Here is a 22350-nt window from a genome sequence, read left to right as displayed (position 1 = left end):
TAAAATCATTGAAAACCTAATGCCACAAACCAGCACAGATTGCAACATTGTATGCATATTGAACAAATGAATACAAATACTTTCATACAAAGAGCAATACGTAAATGAACTGGGGAAACAAATTGGGTTAAGTAAAATAACAAGTGATAACTATAACTTGGAGTATATAGTGAATGAATTTATATAAATATTCTTAAGTATAAGGAAAATAGGTAACTTGACTGGTGAAATAAACAATTGGTGAAGTGTAACAATCACAAGATACTATACGCAAGAAATAAAGAATATCACTTTTATACAATCTACTTTACTTAATACCAACACTTAACTAAGTGCAAAAAATACACTGCTAAAATTTGCAAATAAATAATTAACCAACAGCTAAAAACGGCAGACTCTATAACAATCTTTCTTGGTACATAGGAATCATTACTATCTCAAATTATTTGACACACATAAGCCCTAAAAAAATAACAACGTAATATTGTTATATCAAATCAAAGGTAGTAAATAAATACAATATCAAGTGAAATACTTTAATGTGGGAACAAAATCTATGTACAAAACTCATCTATTGTGATAATATATCAACCCAAAGTAGTACTACATTATTATTAACCCTGAGTGGTTCTATATCACCATTAACTTTGAGCAGCATTATTTTATAAGTGCAAATCAACAACCAATCGATAGATGGTAACAACAGAATCTAAAAATACTGCAAAAGCATAATGTATTAGCATCTATGTATGGTGCTGTGGAACACATATTATATTAACTAAATACGTTATTATAAATTCCTCAGCATACATACGTATTGCTATTCAAATAAATGATCTATATTGATAAGCAGCAAATCAAACCAACTGAATCTGATGTTTAACAAATGACACTTATATCACTTATTGCTCTAATAAGTAATATTTGAGTAAGTCTATTTATGATAGACAATAAGAGATGGTAACCATAGAACTTATGGACTATAGAAATACAGTCTGACTTTCAACAAACGATCATTGAAAGTACTGCCATTTTCAAATAATTAATAAATAAAATTGCACTTTAACACTGATAAATGGTCATACGTATATATACAAATATAACCATCTAATATTTGAGATATATTTACAAGGTTATAATATTGATCTTTCTCTTTACTGTGATTTCAGATATGTAATCTTAGCCATAGATTGCAATTGAAATCTAGTTGTGATCTATTTTTTATACTCTCTACAGAAGCTTGTAATGTAACTAGTACATAACACCACCAACTCAGATACTGAATAGATTGTGATCTAGTATTATTAACTGATCACTAGATATAGAGTGAAAACATCAACATGTCATTACAATAACAAATGGGGCTGAACATATGAACGGAAACTATCGGACCCCCACCTCCCCAGCCTCTTAACCACATCGTCCCCTAAATCCAAAGTGGATGCTTCCGTGGCTGCACCTATACGAAATGAGTGTGAACCAAATTCACTAGGATTAAAACCCAGTTGGGACAATGCCTGTCCTAACACCGCCCGAAACTGAAAATGAGACAGAGCCTTGCCGTCAATGTGTATCAATAACGACTTTGGCAAGTTAGTGGCTACAAGAGTGACCACTGAAAGGAGTACATCTCTAGCACTCAAGAGCTTTATAGATTTAGGTTACTTTACTGATTCATCAGACTAAATAGTTATCAATATTTTCCTCAGATCTCTGAAATATCAGAGTCAAATAATTGCCTTAAAACGTAACTTTTAATATTAAAACATTACTAAAAATATGCGGAAAAAAGAAACTTATTTTTAAAAACACAAGCAATAATTAGGTGACATGATGTCTGAAATATTAAATTACAGGCTTCTGTAGAGAGTATAAAAAATAGATCACAACTAGATTTCAATTGCAATCTATGGCTAAGATTACATATCTGAAATCACAGTAAAGAGAAAGATCAATATTATAACCTTGTAAATATATCTCAAATGTTAGATGGTTATATTTGTATATATACGTATATGACCATTTATTCAGTGTTAAAGTGCAATTTTATTTATTAATTATTTGAAAATGGCAGTACTTTCAATGATCGTTTGTTGAAAGTCAGACTGTATTTCTATAATCCATAAGTTCTATGGTTACCATCTCTTATTGTCTATCATAAATAGACTTACTCAAATATTACTTATTAGAGCAATAAGTGATATAAGTGTCATTTGTTAAACATCAGATTCAGTTGGTTTGATTTGCTGCTTATCAATATAGATGGTTTATTTGAATAGCAATAAGTATGTATGCTGAGGAATTTATAATAACGTATTTAGTTAATATAATTTGTGTTCCACAGCACCATACATAGATGCTAATACATTATGCTTTTGCAGTATTTTTAGATTCTGTTGTTGCCATCTATCGATTGGTTGTTGATTTGCACTTATAAAATAATGCTGCTCAAAGTTAATGGTGATATAGAACTACTCAGGGTTAATAATAATGTAGTACTACTTTGGGTTGATATATTATCACAATAGATGAGTTTTGTACATAGATTTTGTCCCACATAAAGTATTTCACTTGATATTGTATTTATTTACTACCTTTGATTTGATATAACAATATTACGTTGTTATTTTTTTAGGGCTTATGTGTGTCAAGTAATTTGAGATAGTAATGATTCCTATGTACCAAGAAAGATTGTTATAGAGTCTGCCGTTTTTAGCTGTTGGTTAATTATTTATTTGAAAATTTTAGCAATGTACTGTATTTTTTGCACTTAGTTAAGTGTTGGTATTGAGTAAAATAGACTGTATAAAAGTGATATTCTTTATTTCTTGCGTATAGTATCTTGTGATTGTTACCACTTGTGTTTTACTTAGCTTGGTTTATTTCACCAGTCAAGTGTCATGATCCGGTGTACATGCGCTCAGGAAACAGACCCTTGGGGCAGTGGTAGGGATTTGAAGACACCGACCCCTGACCCGGGGAAGAGTATCCTGGACGTGGATAGATGATATTCTGTGATTCATATTTGCTAGAAGTTATTGTAGAAGAAATGGAGAGTGCAACATTTGTATACAATATATTCTGACTTCACTGTGACTTATAGTTAGTTAATAGAAGTAGCTGCAGGATTCAATGAGAGAAAAATATAGCAATGTGGAATGTTCAGACTTCAGAGTAAACTGGTAGAAGATTGACACTTAGATGCAAACTAAGGTTTGTTGCAGGTTCACAGTACATAATATTATATAAAGCTGTATATCAGAGTTAAGCACAGCTGCACAGGTACTTAGACAAGCTGCAAGTTTAGGCATTAATTACTGTTTGTGCATATATATGCAAACTTGGTTTGTTGCAGGTTCACAGTACATAATATTATAAAGAGCTGTATGTCAGTAATTAGCAGAGCAGCACAGGTGAAAGTTAAGTTTAAGGCATCAATTACTGTTTGAACATATATTGGAGAATCACATGAAAGCTTTTAACTGAACATAAAGATGCAGAGTTCTGAATAGCAGCAGGATATTTCAGCAATGACAACTTGTAGCAGAGAAATAGTTATAAAGTTCTGAGTAAGATGCTGTTGTAATTAGAGAGTGATGGTAACCAAAAGTATGCTTGATTTATAATAAAGTTCAGAGTTTGTTAAGAAGCAGTGTCCAGGAAAACAGAGTGGAGATATTTTTGATACTTGCGGTTTGATGATATTTAGCATAGGTAATAGAAAATGCTATATCTTGGAATAGTTGGTAAGTTCAAGCAGAAAACTGACACAAGCCTCTGTTCAGGATCACACTTCAATGTTAATGCAAAGCACATTAGACCTGAGAAGGCTTAAAAAGAGGCTGAGGTAATCAGGTGCATGAATGATTAATCAGGCAGGCAAGCAAGCTGAATGTGAATACTGCCCAAATGCAACAGTCAGAGAAGGAAGTCTTAAAGGGATAGTGACATTAGACTGAGATATGTTACAGATCGCCCTCCTTAAAGGCGACCTCCGGGCGCCCAACACAATCCAAAAGGAGAGAGAACAAAAATGATATGGAGAACCGGTAGTAGGTATATGGAGGTAGTGAGTCCAATCGGAAATCAAGAAAGGAGGGTTGGAGATCTCTTGAAAAATTTGAATGACGAAGTAAAGGCCATGTAATTCAGGTATCAAAAGATCTTGAAAATGATGAGAGCAAAACTTGAAGTCAACTTTTTTGTAGTCATAGTGAGAATGCATGAACGCCACATACCATGAGGTTCCTACCACAGAATCATCCTGAGGGTAGATAGGCGTATGTTCTTCATGATAGATGAGCATGTACATAGCCAATGAAATGGCAGCCAGTCCTAGAGATATGAATAGGCTTTCCTCAGCTTCAGAAATAGAGATGCAGCATTCTGGATTGATAACTAGATTAACCACCTTTGGGTCAGAGATTTGAGTATCCTCAGAATTAACCTCTTGGCTGAGGATTAGATATACTCCAAAAGAAAAAGCTATAGCCACTTCTAACGCAATAGCAGGGCTTTCTTCAAAGTAGGAGATAGGAGTGTAGAGTGCAAGATTTGTCCAGTTCTTGCCATCTTCTAATTCAATATGAAATGTCTCCTTACTGGATTCAGAAACAAAAGTGTCCTCACGAAGAACAGGTATATGAATGCCCACACCAGGGCAAGGTTCAGGAATACCCACATCTGGGCAAGGTTCAGGAATATCCTCAATAGGATCAAGTGTAGGAATGCCCATGCCAGGGCAAGGTTCAGAAGTACCCACATCTGGGCAAGGTTCAGGAATAGCCTCAGTAGGATCGGGTGAAGGAATGCCCATGCCAGGGCAAGGTTCAACTATAGAGAAAGGAAAAGAACCCACTTTAGAGCCAGGAACCATACTCTCTTCTGAGCAGAGGGCAAGGCTTTCTTCAGGGTTCATAAACAAAGAATTAACAAGACCCACTTTACAGCCAAGAACCATACTCGCTTCTGAGTAGAGGGCATGGCTATCTTCAGGATCAAGTATTATTACACCAATTTCTGGGTTAAACAAAGGAATACCCATACCAGGGTCAAAAACAGGAGAGTCCACCTTGATGCCAGGTTTAGTGGTATCATCATGGAAAACAGGGACAGGATTGGCCACTGGGGAATCTTCTTGAAGAACTTTTGTACAAGTTTCAGGGTCAAGAATGTCCACTTGCGAACTTGGTTCAATGTTGTCCTCACAGGATTCAGTATCAGGAATTCCTGTACAGGAAACTGATGTAGTAGAAAATGTAGATTGGTGCAAAGTATCTCCCAAGGGAAACAATTTCTTAGATGCAGTAACAGAAGAATTTTGAGAAGGTGAAGTGTACTGAAATATGCCACACTCAGGTAGATGCGGAGGGATTGTGACACAAGATTCTGACTGAGAAGTTGTCTGGGGTTCAGCAGGCATACTTATTTGAGTTTGAATATCAGAGCTAAATTCTCCAGGGACTATCTCTGGTAAACTGTTAGATTGTATATCTGGAACAAAATTATCATCTTTTGTTTCTAGCACAGGATTTATAGACATTGAGGCAGCATGAGAGGGATGCAAGAAATCAATAGTTGGAAACAGTTTTTGTAGTTGTTGTAGAGTCTGAGAAGAGATACCATTAGATGCTTTAAGAACAGACAGATGGTGACTAGAGACAACATCCAGCTTGGTGTTGACAGTGTCATGAGGCAAGAGAGGGTCTGGTACAACAGAAACTGAAACAGGAGATTCAGGCTGAGTTTCCTCTTTGCACTGTTGATTTTCTGTAGGCAGAAAGACTTTCTTCTTATTCTTCTTTTTCTTAGAGAGCTTAGATAACTGATATTTCTTCCCAGTATGAGGCTTCTTAGGTTGCTGCCATTGTGGCTTGTAGTAAGGTTGAGAACAGAAATCCTCTTCATCACTGGATGCATAATTCTGATGTAATAAATCTGCATAGTAGTTGAGGGGACCTTTTCTCCAAACAGCAGTCTGTAAACCAGATGTCTTTTCTTCCGGCTCTGAATCTGTCCAATCTAACGATTCCATGGGAATATCAGAAATAGGAAGATCAGTATTTCCATGAGAGGTTTCATGATAGGAGCTGTCTGTATCATCCATATTGTAAATATAACAACCAAGGATGTCATTATAGCAAATAGGTTGAGGTTTTGTCTGAGTTTGTGGCGAATTAAAGTTGCGCTCATACCAGTCTAATGCCAATTCAGCTGGATCTGTGAAGTCATCCTCCTTGTTGACATATTCAGACTCAGAGCTAGTCTTGAGAAAGGCCCTTTTTTGAGGGCAGAAACGCGTTGACATATTGGTAAGCATTACTTTAATCTTTACTTCATTCTCATATTGGATACACTATGTTGTGAATTTCTTTTTTTACAGGGACACTTTTTAGGATACCATAGGAGCAGCTGACAGGTGCTAGGATCCAATCAGCTACTTCAGCAACCACACTCAGGAATTTGGATCTGTTAAAGTAACTAACATTGGAAGGAATCAATTTCCTCACTTTCACCTTGCTTTTCATCACCCATTTTTTCCATTTTTTTGTTTTGATTGACTTATTTTTGTTCTTCACTAACATTTGTTGATCAACTTTTTGAATACTTTTTTGGATTATATTTTATATTTTATTTTTTATGTTATTGCATATTGTGTATTTTATTTTTTATGTTATTGCATATTGTGTATTTTATTTAATTATATCTTAACCTCACTGGATTAAGTAGCTAGCATTTTTATATCCATTTGCACTCACTCACTATTTGATTGTATCTATACAATTATTTTGCTACCCCCCTTTTTTTGCACTGCAGTGCATTTTTCTATTTTTTGGAACACTATTTTTGTAACACTAATTTTGAACACTATTGTTTGTATTATTGTTTATTAGTTTTTTGCTTGATGCACTTGCTACAGTTGTACTTAGGCTAATTCTGTTTTATTAGTATACACTCTTATTCTGGTGTACCACTCACACTGATCACCTGTTATTACCTCTGTTTTTATTGTAATTATCAGCTTTGGCCCTTTGAGCCGCTTCTGTAAGATATTCCTGTATTTGTAATTTTATTTATATGTGCTTTTTACATTTTTTATATATAGTCTTTTATTACTGATGCTTTTTAACATGGTTCATTAAATAATCTTCTTTTATCTCTCTGTGAGTATATTTATCCCTTGGCCTCTTGTTGGCGCTGTATTCACTTCTTACTACTTGTGCATATTCAGACTCAGAATCAGTATCATCAGGATAGGAATCACAAACAGGAGGAGTAGATGGTATTCTGGAACAGTAGTCCTGTCTCTTTAAATCTTTAAAGGTCTGATTTTTTTCTGCTGAATCTATGAATGCATCCTCTTCAGTTACATAGTCAGACTCAGAATCAGTTTCACCAAAATGGAAATCACGAACATGAGGAACAGATGAAATTCTAAAATAGTGGTTCTGTCTCTTTAAATCTTTGAAAATCGGGGCGGAGCTTGGAGCTCAAGCAAGATGGAGGGGTTTTGAGAAAGCTCCGTGCAATACTGCTGAACAGAGCAATATAATAGCGCTCTCAACCGGCATCTAAGACATACAGGGGGCTATGAAAGTGTGCTGAGCCCTAAAGAACATCGTGGCAGGTGTTTTTGGAGCGGAGAGCTGACTTTGCTAAGCGCTGAGGGGTATGAGCTGAAAGGAGCCGCCCGCCATCTTGGATACACGCATGTCAGAAACAGGCTGCAGCTATCCCCAGCAAAGCCACTATTCAAACGGCGGGTAGATGCCTGGCCTGCAGCGGCTCGAGTAGGCGACAGCGACTGTGTGCGCTCGCATCAGAACCAGAGGAGACCACACCTGTCTGGGACCAAGCCGGGAGACGCCATGTGAGGCCTGTATCCTGTGAGACAGTATAAACGGAGTTCCGGCAAAGCTACAGATAAGTGTCTGCTTGGGGGCTATCTTTGTTAAAAAAAAAGGCACTTCCAATCCGATTGCGGGGCAAGATAGTAAGAAACCTTGAAAGTCATGCCTGCTTACAAAAGGGATAAATTGCATGTATATACCACACTATGAAAAACGGACTGGGTTAACTTCTAATGTGCAGACTGATATCAAATATAGATAAATGACACAACAACATGGTGTTTTTCCTGAAGCATGCCCAATGTTTAGATGCACACACCCTGGAAGATATAAAACATATAACAACAATATAAAGCCTTAAGTCCTGACTACAGAACAATGTTAAACATCTTGGTGGAGTAATCTTGATAACCTGTGCTGCATGAGAACCTAGCATACTGCTGCAAGAGGCCTATGCTACTACAGAACGCAATTTCACTGCTAAAGGCCTTATATCTGAGTTATACTGAATTAGAGTGTATGGTTTTTTTTTTCTATCGCACCTGCAAGTGCCCTGAACTTTTACTGTCAACCTCATCTCTTGTTTTTGGCTGTTTCAATTGGAAGTGATTCTTAGCAGTCTGAGGGAGATATAAAAACTTGCTCTATCTGAAAGTCACAGCATTCCGGTGCAGACTGCTTTCAATATGGCGGCCAGAAAACAGAATAAATACACACAGGGATCTAAACTTCAGTCTGCTAATTTGTTTTTTAAACCAGCGAAAGGGGATAAGCATCAGGAACAACAAAATAATGCTGGAGAGGAAGATGCTGACTCTGATGTTGACTCCCACCTAGAAGATGGTGACTCTATCCCAGCAACTAGAGCTGACCTAAAAGCATTGGTCAAGACATAAATATGAACTTTGAAAAGATGTGGGAAAAATTTGATACACTGCAGAATACCATGACCAGTAGTTTTACAGAAATAAAACATGACATTCAGGAGTTGGATACAAGAGTGACCACTCTGGAGGATTCAGAAACCTCCACTGCATCAGACCTTTCTGCTTTACAACAACAGGTAGCTTCCCAACAATTAATGATTGATGAGGTCCAAGAGAAATTGGAGGACCTAGAAAATAGGAGCCGTAGGTGCAATCTATGCTTAAAGGGAGTCCCAGAATCTGTCTTAGCAGCGGAGCTACCTAACTATTTACATATGTTTTTCCAAGCAATAACAGGGGAGGTGGACGATGAGAAATTTCAACTCGAGAGGGCCCACAGAGCCTTGCGGGCTAAACCCAAAGACGACGCCCCTCCTAGAGACGTTGCAACTAAGTTAGCTCGGTTCCCAGACAAAGAGGCCATACTCCTTGCAGCGAGGAAACACCCAACATTTACGTTTCAGGGTTCGGTTGTACAGGTGTATCAGGACTTGTGTGTTAAAACGCTTCAAAGAAGAAGTCAGCTTAGACCCCTGACAACGCTCTTGCAAAAGCACCAAATTAAATATCGATGGGGTTTTCCATTTGGATTGCATATCCTACATGAAGGGAAAACAGTTAGTCTGAGAGAGGTGGCAGAAATACCAGACGCTTGCTGTAAACTTCATCTAGAACCTCCAGAACTACCACAGCTCCCCACCACCGGGGTTACCCTACAACTTGGATCAGGATCCTCTTTGCAACAAAAGCAACACTGGACCAAAGTGGCGAAGAAAAAAGCCAAATCATGACTTTCCTTTTCAGACCATCCTGTTGTACTTAAATATCTTGGACTTGTGGGTGCCTTTGCTTGTGAAAAAGAAGGAATTATCCTTGAAGAGTAGGCCACCCAGATAAGGACTTCCACCTTATAGCTTAAATCAGGAGATATGATCGGTTAGAGCTGAGGAGATGGAGGAGTAATGGGGTTCCGATCCACAAAAGTCGGTTGAGAGATTGACGACAGAAATTTGTTCGGCAGCTGCACCATTGGGTGTTGCAATCCTTGACAATAATTTTCTAATTTTGATGAAAATGTTATGGTTGAATGTAAACCAATGTTTTTTTGATAACTATTGTTTTTACTTTTTTGTTTTTGTTTTTGAAAGTTTATGCCTGTTTCTACTCTCCTTTTCTAGCTTACAAAGATATATAGCTACTATGTCAAAAAATCAAATAGCCGGAAAAGAGGGAGCTTCCGAGAGAGAGAGACTCTACCCAAGATCTAGTAAGTAATGACCGAACACATTAGACTAATCTCCCATAACGTAAGAGGTCTCAATACAGATTATAAAAGGAGGACCGCTTTAACACAATACTCGCGACTGAAAGCCAACATTATTTTTTTGCAGGAGACGCACTTCACTAAAGACATAATCCCAAGATACTGGACAAGACAATTTACACAACATTTTCACTCTACCACAGACAAAAAAAAAGGGGGGGTTTCAATTTTAATACATCATTCTTTACAGTTTGTGGTTGAAGAGACAGTGGAAGATACAGAGGGTAGATTTTTAATAATTCGGGGAAGACAGAGAGACAAACATATTACGCTCTGTAATGTTTACGCCCCCAACGACAAACAGTTAGCCTTTTTTCAACATATTTCCCATCTACTGACCCAGTGGTCTCACTCAAGAATTATTTTAGGAGGGGACTTTAACATCTCAATGCAGGCTCATCAAAGCCAGAAGGGAATGTCGCAAACACAGAAACAACTAAGGCATAATTCTATGGTTAAGCAGATAAAAGAAATTTGGGCTTCACACAATATCCTGGACTCATGGAACACGCTTTATGGTAAAACAAATGATTACACCTTTTATTCTCATGCACATAAGACATACTCTAAATTGGATTACGTATATTTGAGTCAAATTCTAATCCCAAGTCTATCCTCCTCTAGCATACATGCTTCTGCGTGGTCTGACCATTCTTTAACTCAGATTGACATTCAAATGACCTATCCATTGACAACAGCTCGGACTTGGACCTATGACCCATATGTACTTCAACACCCAAACACAAAAGATTCTATCATGAGGGCTCTCGCAGAGTACTGGGAGTTAAATTTAGATACAACTAAAAACCCTTCATACTGTTGGGCAGCTCATAAACCTTTTGTTAGGGGATTACTGATGAAAGCAAAGGCAGCCCTAACTAAGGAAAATAGGTCGGTGACAGACTCTTTGCAGAGTCAGATTGATACCCTTACTAAAAAACACCAACGCACTTTATCGCCAGACACCTTCTCCCAACTACAAACTAAGAGGCTAGAGTTAGCTACACTGATGAACAAAGCATCCATTAGGGCAGCTCATAGACTCAAAGCTCAATACTTTCTGTATTCGAATAAACCCGATAAATATTTAGCTCATAAACTGAGGGAGCATACAAAATCTTTTGCAATACCTTCTATACAAACAACAGATGGGACATACACATCTAACCCCCAGGAAATAGCTGATAGCTTTGCCCTATATTATGCAAAGCTATACGATGGGAAAAAGGTAAATCACAACCCTCAGACCACAGCTTTAAGGACAAGCTTCCTAGATAGTGCTGAACTACAGACTTTGGAGGAAAAGGATAGCAGGGAGCTGGGTGCGGAGATATCAACAGGGGAAGTGCTAAACGCCATTAAAAATCTAAAATTAGGGAAGGCAGCAGGGCCAGATGGGTTCCCGGGGGGAGTATTACCAACTTTTTAAGTCACTCTTAGTCCCACACTTAGTAACATTTTGCAACTATATATTACAGGGAAAAGAGATCCCCAGAGAAATCTTACAGGCCAAAATAGTGGTCATCCCAAAGGTAGGGAAGAATCCAAAACTATGCCAAAGCTATAGGCCCATTTCATTGATAAATCAAGACATTAAAATTTTTACTAAAATCCTGGCCAATAGGTTACAAAAACATCTCCCGTCTCTGATCCATCCAGACCAGGTGGGGTTTATTGTGGGAAGGGAGGCTCCAGATAATACCAGACGTACAATATCTCTGGTTGACTATCTTACTAGGACGGGAACGCCTTCTCTGGTCCTGTCATTGGATGCAGAGAAGGCGTTCGACAGAATAGATTGGGACTTTCTGTTCAGTGTTTTGGAGAGGATGGGTTTCCAGGAGAGATTCATTCAAGCAGTAAAAAGTATATATTCATATCCTGTGGCCACAATCAGAGCAGCAGGTTTTCAGTCACAACCCATAGATATACTAAACGGGACCAGACAGGGCTGCCCCTTGTCCCCGCTCCTGTTTGCGCTCTGCATTGAGCCGTTAGCTGCACAAATAAGATTATCCCCAGACATTCATGGAGTGCAGATTGCACAACAGGAATTTAAATTGTCTCTTTTTGCTGATGATATGCTCCTTACTCTGACCAAGCCATTGATGTCTCTGCCCAATCTGTACCGTATCCTATTAGAATATGCTAGCATTTCAGGCTACAAGGTTAACTTGGAAAAATGTGAAGCTTTAGCTGTAGCACTCCCTGACCACACTAAAAAGCTAGTAGAAACTAATTTTGAGTTCGCTTGGGCCAAAGGAGCAATTAAGTATTTAGGCATACATCTGTCAACTAATGTCAAAGCACTTTATGATTTGAACTATGTCCCCCTATTTAAGACGATTAGGAGAGATTTAGGGAAGTGGAAATTAGGGAACTTCTCTTGGTATGGACGGCTGACAGCCATAAAAATGAATATTCTTCCCAAGCTTTTATATCTGTTTAGGGCTTTGCCAATCAAAATTCCTTTATTGGAACTTCAAAAATTGCAAACGGACCTAATAAGGTTTGTAAGGGGCCCTAAAACAGCCAGGATAGCCTCTCATATTCTTAAGCTGCATAGAAGTTTGGGGGGGGGGTGGGAGTCCCCAACCTAATAGATTATTTTCAGGCAGCAAGATTAGGGCAGAACACGTTAATAGGCAGAAAAACAGACAAACTGGTCTGGGTGGAGGTGGAGACGGCGATTTCCTCATATAGATCCCCAGAAGATATCCTATGGGAAAGAGATAGTAAGTCTAGTGGAGACTCAGCTGCCTCATCAATAACTAAGGACATGATGAAGATGTGGCAGACTTTGACCAGATCTCTGCATCTAATTCCGACAAACTCATTGGTGAGACCGATCAAAACTCTACTACACACTGATTTCCGGGTCCAGGTGGAAAAATGGGAGAATAAGGGTCTCTATAGAGTAGCGGATTTCTATCAAAATGGTAAATTAGCTACATATGACTGTATGCAAGAAATGATTAGACCTGATAAACTCCAGTGGTTCCTATATCTCCAGGTAACTTCTGCTATTGCAAAATATATACCACACTATCAAAAACAATCCCCAACAACATTAGAACGATTATGCGGTTCAGGCGCTAGGGGTAAAAAGGTGATCTCTCAGATTTATTTAACATTACAAAAAACCAGAAACACCTCTAAGACACTAACAGCAACTAAGTGGGAGGCAGACTTGAACAAAGAGTATTCTAGGGAGGAATGGGAAGCGATCTTCGCCTCTTCTACCAAGGGACTGATTTGCGCAGATTTTAAAGAAAACTGCATAAAGACGTCATTTCGGTGGTACCTTACTCCAATTATTATGGCTCATTATTCTGAGAAGGGAAGCAGAAACTGTTATAGGGGTTGCTCAGTGGTGGGTACATATATACACATGTGGTGGGAGTGCCCTCAGTTGCAACAGATATGGGTAGATCTATCTAAGATGCTGAGTACAGTACTGAACGACAATATTGCCCTGGGGGCATCCCAGGCACTTCTGAATGAACATATACCTAGATTCAATACAGCTACTAACACATTCATTCGCTTGTTATGTACGGCTACTAGAATCACTATTGCTAAGTACTGGAAGACAGGGGTACCCTCCTGGGGGGAGGTGAAAGAGAGGATCCAAATGGTATATAATATGTCAGAAACTGTAGCTTCCATACAGGGGAATAAGGAACAGTTTTTAAAGGTCTGGTACTACTGGATGTTAAATAGTGGGTGAGACTGCGGCCTGGAGGGGGTCTTCCCCCCCCCCCAAAAAAAAAAAATGATATGGGATCAGGTGACATCCAAACTAATGAGACCTCTTGAGACAGAAACCAGACAAGACACAATTAGACAATGGGAGATAACTTAGGGTGAATATGAGTCTCTCCTCTCGGAACAGGTTACAAGATAATAACGAGACAGTCAAGTTGAATGTTAAAAATGTTTATTTGTGGTAAGGTTAGTTCATTTGTTGGTGTTAACTCTTTTTATTTTTTTCAAGTTCAGTAATACAAAATTAATAAGATGAGCAGAAATTCAGAAATGCAGAACTTTTGGACATTCTTTAAATACATTTACAGCTCTGCTTCAGAACCTACCGACCCAGAGGTTATACAGCTTCGTTGAGGAGTGAACGCTTACTCGACAAATTCAAAGACTTTGGGGTGGGAGGGCCAATTTATACACTGTTGTCGGATACGTTCTGTATTTGAAGTCTTATTTTCAATAAAAAATATTTCAACTAAATCTTTGAAAATCTGATTTTTTTCTGCTGAAGCTATGGTTAAATCCTCTTCATTTTCATAGTCAGATTCAGGATCAGTTTCACCAAAATGGTAACCACGAACATGAGTAGAGGATTGTCTAGAATGGGAGTACTGTGTCTTTAAATTTTTTAAAGTTTGAAAATCTTCTGTTTTTCCTTTAGGGATTGCTTGGGTCTGAGTTATGTTGTAATTTTTTATTTTCCTTTGAGGGTCGGTGCATCCACTACCACTGCGGATCCCTTTTTTAGGCATTAACATTCTGTCATTATCCGGTGTACATGCGCTCAGGAAACAGACCCTTGGGGCAGTGGTAGGGATTTGAAGGCACCGACCCCTGACCCGGGGAAGAGTATCCTGGACGTGGATAGATGATATTCTGTGATTCATATTTGCTAGAAGTTATTGTAGAAGAAATGGAGAGTGCAACATTTGTATACAATATATTCTGACTTCACTGTGACTTATAGTTAGTTAATAGAAGTAGCTGCAGGATTCAATGAGAGAAAAATATAGCAATGTGGAATGTTCAGACTTCAGAGTAAACTGGTAGAAGATTGACACTTAGATGCAAACTAAGGTTTGTTGCAGGTTCACAGTACATAATATTATATAAAGCTGTATGTCAGAGTTAAGCACAGCTGCACAGGTATTTAGACAAGCTGCAAGTTTAGGCATTAATTACTGTTTGTGCATATATATGCAAACTTGGGCCTAGATTTAGAGTTTGGCGGTAGCCGTGAAAACCAGCGTTAGAGGCTCCTAACGCTGGTTTTAGGCTACCGCCGGTTTTTGGAGTCAGTCAGGAAAGGGTCTAACGCTCACTTTTCAGCCGCGACTTTTCCATACCGCAGATCCCCTTACGTCAATTGCGTATCCTATCTTTTCAATGGGATCTTTCTAACTCCGGTATTTTGAGTCGTGGCTGAAGTGAGCGTTAGAATTCTAACAACAAAACTCCAGCCGCAGAAAAAAAGTCAGTAGTTAAGAGCTTTATGGGCTAACGCCGGTTCATAAAACTCTTAACTACTGTGCTCTAAAGTACACTAACACCCATAAACTACCTATGTACCCCTAAACCGAGGCCCCCCCACATCGCCGCCACTCTATAAAATTTTTTAACCCCTAATCTTCCGCTCCGTACACTGCCACCAACTACGTTATCCCTATGTACCCCTAATCTGCTGCCCCTAACACTGCTGATCCCTATATTATATTTATTAACCCCTAATCTGCCGCCCCCGCTATCGCTGACCCCTGCATATTATTATTAACCCCTAATCTGCTGTCCTCACGCCGCCGCCACCTACATTATAGCTATGTACCCCTAATCTGCTGACCCTAACACCGCCGACCCCTATATTATATTTATTAACCCCTAATCTGCCCCCCTCAACGTCGCCTCCACCTGCCTACACTTATTAACCCCTAATCTGCAGAGCGGACCACACCGCTACTATAATAAAGTTATTAACCCCTAATCCTCCTCACTCCCGCCTCAATAACCCTATAATAAATAGTATTAACCCCTAATCTGCCCTCCCTAACATTGCCGACACCTAACTTCAAGTATTAACCCCTAATCTTCCGAGCGGAGCTCACCGCTATTCTAATAAATGTATTAACCCCTAAAGCTAAGTCTAACCCTAACACTAACACCCCCCTAAATTAAATATAATTTAAATCTAACGAATTAAATTAACTCTTATTAAATAAATTATTCCTATTTAAAGCTAAATACTTACCTGTAAAATAAACCCTAATATAGCTACAATATAAATTGTAATTATATTATAGCTATTTTAGGATTTATATTTATTTTACAGGTAACTTTGTATTTATTTTAACCAGGTACAATAGCTATTAAATAGTTAAGAACTATTTAATAGCTAAAATAGTTAAAATAATTACAAAATTACCTGTAAAATAAATCCTAACCTAAGTTACAATTAAACCTAACACTACACTATCAATAAATTAATTAAATAAAATACCTACAATTATCTACAATTAAACCTAACACTACACTATCAATAAATTAATTAAATACAATTCCTACAAATAAATACAATTAAATAAACTAACTAAAGTACAAAAAATAAAAAAGAACTAAGTTACAAAAAATAAAAAAATATTTACAAACATTAGAAAAATATTACAACAATTTTAAACTAATTACACCTACTCTAAGCCCCCTAATAAAATAACAAAGACCCCCAAAATAAAAAAATGCCCTACCCTATTCTAAATTACAAAAGTTCAAAGCTCTTTTACCTTACCAGCCCTGAACAGGGCCCTTTGCGGGGCATGCCCCAAAGAATTCAGCTCTTTTGCCTGTAAAAAAAACACATACAATACCCCCCCCCCAACATTACAACCCAATACCCACATACCCCGAATCTAACCCAAACCCCCCTTAAATAAACCTAACACTAAGCCCCTGAAGATCTTCATACCTTATCTTCACCTCACCGGGTATCACCAATCCGTCCTGGCTCCAAAATCTTCATCCAACCCAAGCGGGGGCTAGACATCCATCATCCGGCGCTGAAGAGGTCCAGAAGAGGCTCCAAAATCTTCATCCTATCCGGGAAGAAGAGGCGATCCAGACCGGCAACCATCTTGATCCAAGCGGCATCTTCTATCTTCATCCGATGAGGACCGGCTCCATCGTGAAGACCTCCAGCGCGGATCAATCTTCTTCCGACGACGTCCAACTGAAGAATGACGGTTCCTTTAAGGGACGTCATCCAAGATGGCGTCCCTCGAATTCCGATTGGCTGATAGGATTCTATCAGCCAATCGGAATTAAGGTAGGAAAATTCTGATTGGCTGATGGAATCAGCCAATCAGATTGAGCTCACATTCTATTGGCTGTTCCGATCAGCCAATAGAATGCGAGCTCAATCTGATTGGCTGATCGGATCAGCCAATCGGATTGAACTTGATTCTGATTGGCTGATTCCATCAGCCAATCAGAATTTTCCTACCTTAATTCCGATTGGCTGATAGAATCCTATCAGCCAATCGGAATTCGAGGGACGCCATCTTGGATGACGTCCCTTAAAGGAACCGTCATTCGGCTAGTAGGCGTCGCTTGAAGAGGTTGGATCCGCGTCCGCTGGGAAGAAGATGGCTCCGCTCCGCTCCGGAAGAAAGAAGATTGAAGATGCGGCTTGATAGAAGACTTCATCCCGATGATGGATTCCGACTTCATCCCGATGATGGATTTCTTCAGCCGCCGCTTGGATCCAGACTTCAGCCCGAGGATGGACGTCACTCTTCAGCCCCCCGCTTGGGCTTGGATCAACACTTCCGAGGCTTGGATCAAGACTTCCAAGGACGGATCGGTGAACCTGGCAGGGTGAAGATAAGGTAGGAAGATCTTCAGGGGCTTAGTGTTAGGTTTATTTAAGGGGGGTTTGGGTTAGATTAGGGGTATGTGGGTGGTGGGTTGTAATGTTGGGGGGTATTGTATGTGTTTTTTTTACAGGCAAAAGAGCTGAATTCTTTGGGGCATGCCCCGCAAAGGGCCCTGTTCAGGGCTGGTAAGGTAAAAGAGCTTTGAACTTTTGTAATTTAGAATAGGGTAGGGCATTTTTTTATTTTGGGGGTCTTTGTTATTTTATTAGGGGGCTTAGAGTAGGTGTAATTAGTTTAAAATTGTTGTAATATTTTTCTAATGTTTGTAAATATTTTTTTATTTTTTGTAACTTAGTTCTTTTTTATTTTTTGTACTTTAGTTAGTTTATTTAATTGTATTTATTTGTAGGAATTGTATTTAATTAATTTATTGATAGTGTAGTGTTAGGTTTAATTGTAGATAATTGTAGGTATTTTATTTAATTAATTTATTGATAGTGTAGTGTTAGGTTTAATTGTAACTTAGGTTAGGATTTATTTTACAGGTAATTTTGTAATTATTTTAACTATTTTAGCTATTAAATAGTTCTTAACTATTTAATAGCTATTGTACCTGGTTAAAATAAATACAAAGTTACCTGTAAAATAAATATAAATCCTAAAATAGCTATAATATAATTATAATTTATATTGTAGCTATATTAGGGTTTATTTTACAGGTAAATATTTAGCTTTAAATAGGAATAATTTATTTAATAAGAGTTAATTTAATTCGTTAGATTTAAATTATATTTAATTTAGGGGGGTGTTAGTGTTAGGGTTAGACTTAGCTTTAGGGGTTAATACATTTATTAGAATAGCGGTGAGCTCCTGTCGGCAGATTAGGGGTTAATACTTGAAGTTAGGTGTCTGCAATGTTAGGGAGGGCAGATTAGGGGTTAATACTATTTATTATAGGGTTATTGAGGCGGAAGTGAGGCGGATTAGGGGTTAATACATTTATTATAGTAGCGCTCAGGTCCGGTCGGTAGATTAGGGGTTAATAAGTGTAGTTAGGTGGAGGCGACGTTGGGGGCGGCAGATTAGGGGTTAATAAATATAATATTGGGGTCGGCGAGGTTAGGGCAGCAGATTAGGGGTACATAGGGATAATGTAGGTGGCAGGGGTGTATGGAGCGGCAGATTAGGGGTTAAAAATAATATGCAGGGGTCAGCGATAGCGGGGGCGGCAGATTAGAGGTTAATAAGTGTAAGGTTAGGGGTGTTTAGACTCGGGGTACATGTTAGAGTGTTAGGTGCAGACGTAGGAAGTGTTTCCCCATAGCAAACAATGGGGCTGTGTTAGGAGCTGAACGCGGCTTTTTTGCAGGTGTTAGGTTTTTTTTCAGCTCAAACAGCCCCATTGTTTTCTATGGGGGAATCATGCACGAGCACGTTTTTGAAGCTGGCCGCGTGCGTAAGCAACTCTGGTATCGAGAGTTGAAGTTGCGTTAAATATGCTCTACGCTCCTTTTTTGGAGCCTAACGCAGCCATTCTGTGGACTCTCAATACCAGAGTTATTTAAAAGGTGCGGCCAGAAAATAGCCAGCGTTAGCTTTTCGGGTCGTTACCGACAAAACTCTAAATCTAGCCGTTGGTTTGTTGCAGGTTCACAGTACATAATATTATAAAGAGCTGTATGTCAGTAATTAGCAGAGCAGCACAGGTGAAAGTTAAGTTTAAGGCACCAATTACTGTTTGAACATATATTGGAGAATCACATGAAAGCTTTTAACTGAACATAAAGATGCAGAGTTCTGAATAGCAGCAGGATATTTCAGCAATGACAACTTGTAGCAGAGAAATAGTTATAAAGTTCTGAGTAAGATGCTGTTGTAATTAGAGAGTGATGGTAACCAAAAGTATGCTTGATTTATAATAAAGTTCAGAGTTTGTTAAGAAGCAGTGTCCAGGAAAACAAAGTGGAGATATTTTTGATACTTGCGGTTTGATGATATTTAGCATAGGTAATAGAAAATGCTGTATCTTAGAATAGTTGGTAAGTTCAAGCAGAAAACTGACACAAGCCTCTGTTCAGGATCACACTTCAATGTTAATGCAAAGCACATTAGACCTGAGAAGGCTTTAAAAGAGGCTGAGGTAATCAGGTGCATGAATGATTAATCAGGCAGGCAAGCAAGCTGAATGTGAATACTGCCCAAATGCAGCAGTCAGAGAAGGAAGTCTTAAAGGGATAGTGACATTAGACTGAGATATGTTACATCAAGTTACCTATTTTCCTTATACTTAAGAATATTTATATAAATTAATTCACTATATACTCCAAGTTATAGTTATCACTTGTTATTTTACTTAACCCAATTTGTTTCCCCAGTTCATTTACGTATTGCTCTTTGTATGAAAGTATTTGTATTCATTTGTTCAATATGCATACAATGTTGCAATCTGTGCTGGTTTGTGGCATTAGGTTTTCAATGATTTTAGGATTAAATTGGGGTGTTGCTAATTGTATCCTTCAGATTCACACACAGTCTGTAGGCATATTAAATTAACCTCTCACCCACACTCAGTGACATTTATACCTAATTTCATATAAGGTTTTATATTTGTGGCTTCTTACAGTATGGGATTCCCACTGATTCACACAAAGTCTGTTAGTCTTTGAAGCTGACCTCACACTCACACAGCAAAAATTACTGCCTTATATTTTGCAAGGTTATGTATCTATTGCCTCTTGCGATATGGGATTCCATCAAGTGCACACACAATTAGTATTTATACCGCACACCCACACAGAGCAAAGTTGATGTCTAATTTCCTGCAGGGTTATTTATCTATTACTCTTTACAATATCAGATTCCCACTGGACTATATTATTCAATACATGTCATATTTTAAACCTCTATGTGCATGTTAATGAGGTACATAATGCATAGTCATAGGGTTAAATCAAGTGGTGTATATTAGCTGATTATCCGTTTAGGTAACGTTTCTCACAAACGACAGCCAATATCAACTATTATCACTATTTGGGTTGTTAGTTCAGTGGTTTAAATATTCCAAATTACTTGACACACATAAGCTCTAAAAAAATAACAACTTAATATTGTTATATCAAATCAAAAGTACTAAATAAATACAATATCAAGTGAAATACTTTAATGTGGGACAAAATCTATGTACAAAACTCATCTATTGTGATAATATATCAACCCAAAGTCGTTCTACATTACTATTAACCCTGAGTAGTTCTATATCACCATTAACTTTGAGCAGCATTATTTTATAAGTGCAAATCAACAACCAATCGATAGATGGTAACAACAGAATCTAAAAATACTGCAAAAGCATAATGTATTAGCATCTATGTATGGTGCTGTGGAACACAAATTATATCAACTAAATACGTTATTATAAATTCCTCAGCATACATACTTATTGCTATTCAAATAAACGATCTATATTGATAAGCAGCAAATCAATCCAACTGAATCTGATGTTTAACAAATGACACTTATATCACTTATTGCTCGAATAAGTAATATTTTAGTAAGTCTATTTATGATAGACAATAAGAGATGGTAACCATAGAACTTATGGATTATAGAAATACAGTCTGACTTTCAACAAACGATCATTGAAAGTACTGCCGTTTTCAAATAATTAATAAATAAAATTGCACTTTAACACTGAATAAATGGTCATATACGTATACATACAAATATAACCATCTAACATTTGAGATATATTTACAAGGTTATAATATTGATCTTTCTCTTTACTGTGATTTCAGATATGTAATCTTAGCCATAGATTGCAATTGAAATCTAGTTGTTATCTATTTTTTAATTTTTCAAACAAGCTTTATTAAATTTGGCAAGAAAATACATATCACAACCAGCATTGAACATAGTATATCAAGACAAAGAGCAGGGGTCTCGCCCAACTCATTAGGCGGCCCAGCTGCCACATCAGAGATATCAGTAGTACATTGTTTTCAGAGAGTAAATAATGTGAGCATGAAAGTCCAATGAAATTATCAGTTTATTATTCAGAGCTATAATCTTGAGCTTGTATCCTCGAGCTAAAGAGCTTGCGGTATTAAAATACTATAGTCAGCTAGAACATAAACTTAGGAATTCGACATCAGATATTAAGGCAAGGTTATATAAATCTATTTTCAGCACGCTTGAGTCATGCTGCTGAAATCCAAAGATCTGACGTCATCACTCGTACAGAGTGGTATAGAAAGAGTTGAGAGCAGGGCAAGAAATGCCAGATGAGAGAAGAGGGGGAGAGGAGAGAGAGAAAAAAAAAAAAGGGTGGGGGGAGGGGGTAGGATAAAAGGTAAGGTGGGTTACATGGAGGAGAGTTACTAAGTGTTGTTTCAAAGCTGTTTGTGTGTTGATTATAGCCGTTTGCCCTCCCAGGCCAAAGTCATCATCTCGTGTGTAACAAGCCTCCCAGATTTAAGGAAGTGCTAGAGCTCCATTCTGAGGAGCATTTGGAGAAGAAGTATGTTCTTTTCCGCTCCCACCACTTTGGGCAGATCGTGAAAAATCAGATATGTTGGTTTGGGGGGTATGATAGTTCCCAAGATATTGCTCATTTCTCCCAGCACCCTCTC

General features: G+C 38.1%; 1 long non-coding RNA gene across 1 annotated transcript; it reads left to right on the top strand.

Moving 5' to 3' along the window:
• The first annotated feature begins 9966 nt into the window (after nucleotides 1-9966).
• On the top strand, nucleotides 9967-14342 carry LOC128648982 (uncharacterized). The gene is made up of 2 exons (XR_008400635.1): nucleotides 9967-10043; nucleotides 14098-14342. It is a non-coding gene; the product is annotated as an uncharacterized LOC128648982 (long non-coding RNA).
• Nucleotides 14343-22350: the final 8008 nt, after the last annotated feature.

The sequence above is a fragment of the Bombina bombina genome, chromosome 2 (assembly GCF_027579735.1).
Source record: "Bombina bombina isolate aBomBom1 chromosome 2, aBomBom1.pri, whole genome shotgun sequence".
NCBI lineage: Eukaryota > Metazoa > Chordata > Amphibia > Anura > Bombinatoridae > Bombina > Bombina bombina.
The sequence above is the reverse complement of the archived record's forward strand: the minus strand, read 5'-3'. Positions and strand labels throughout refer to the sequence as shown.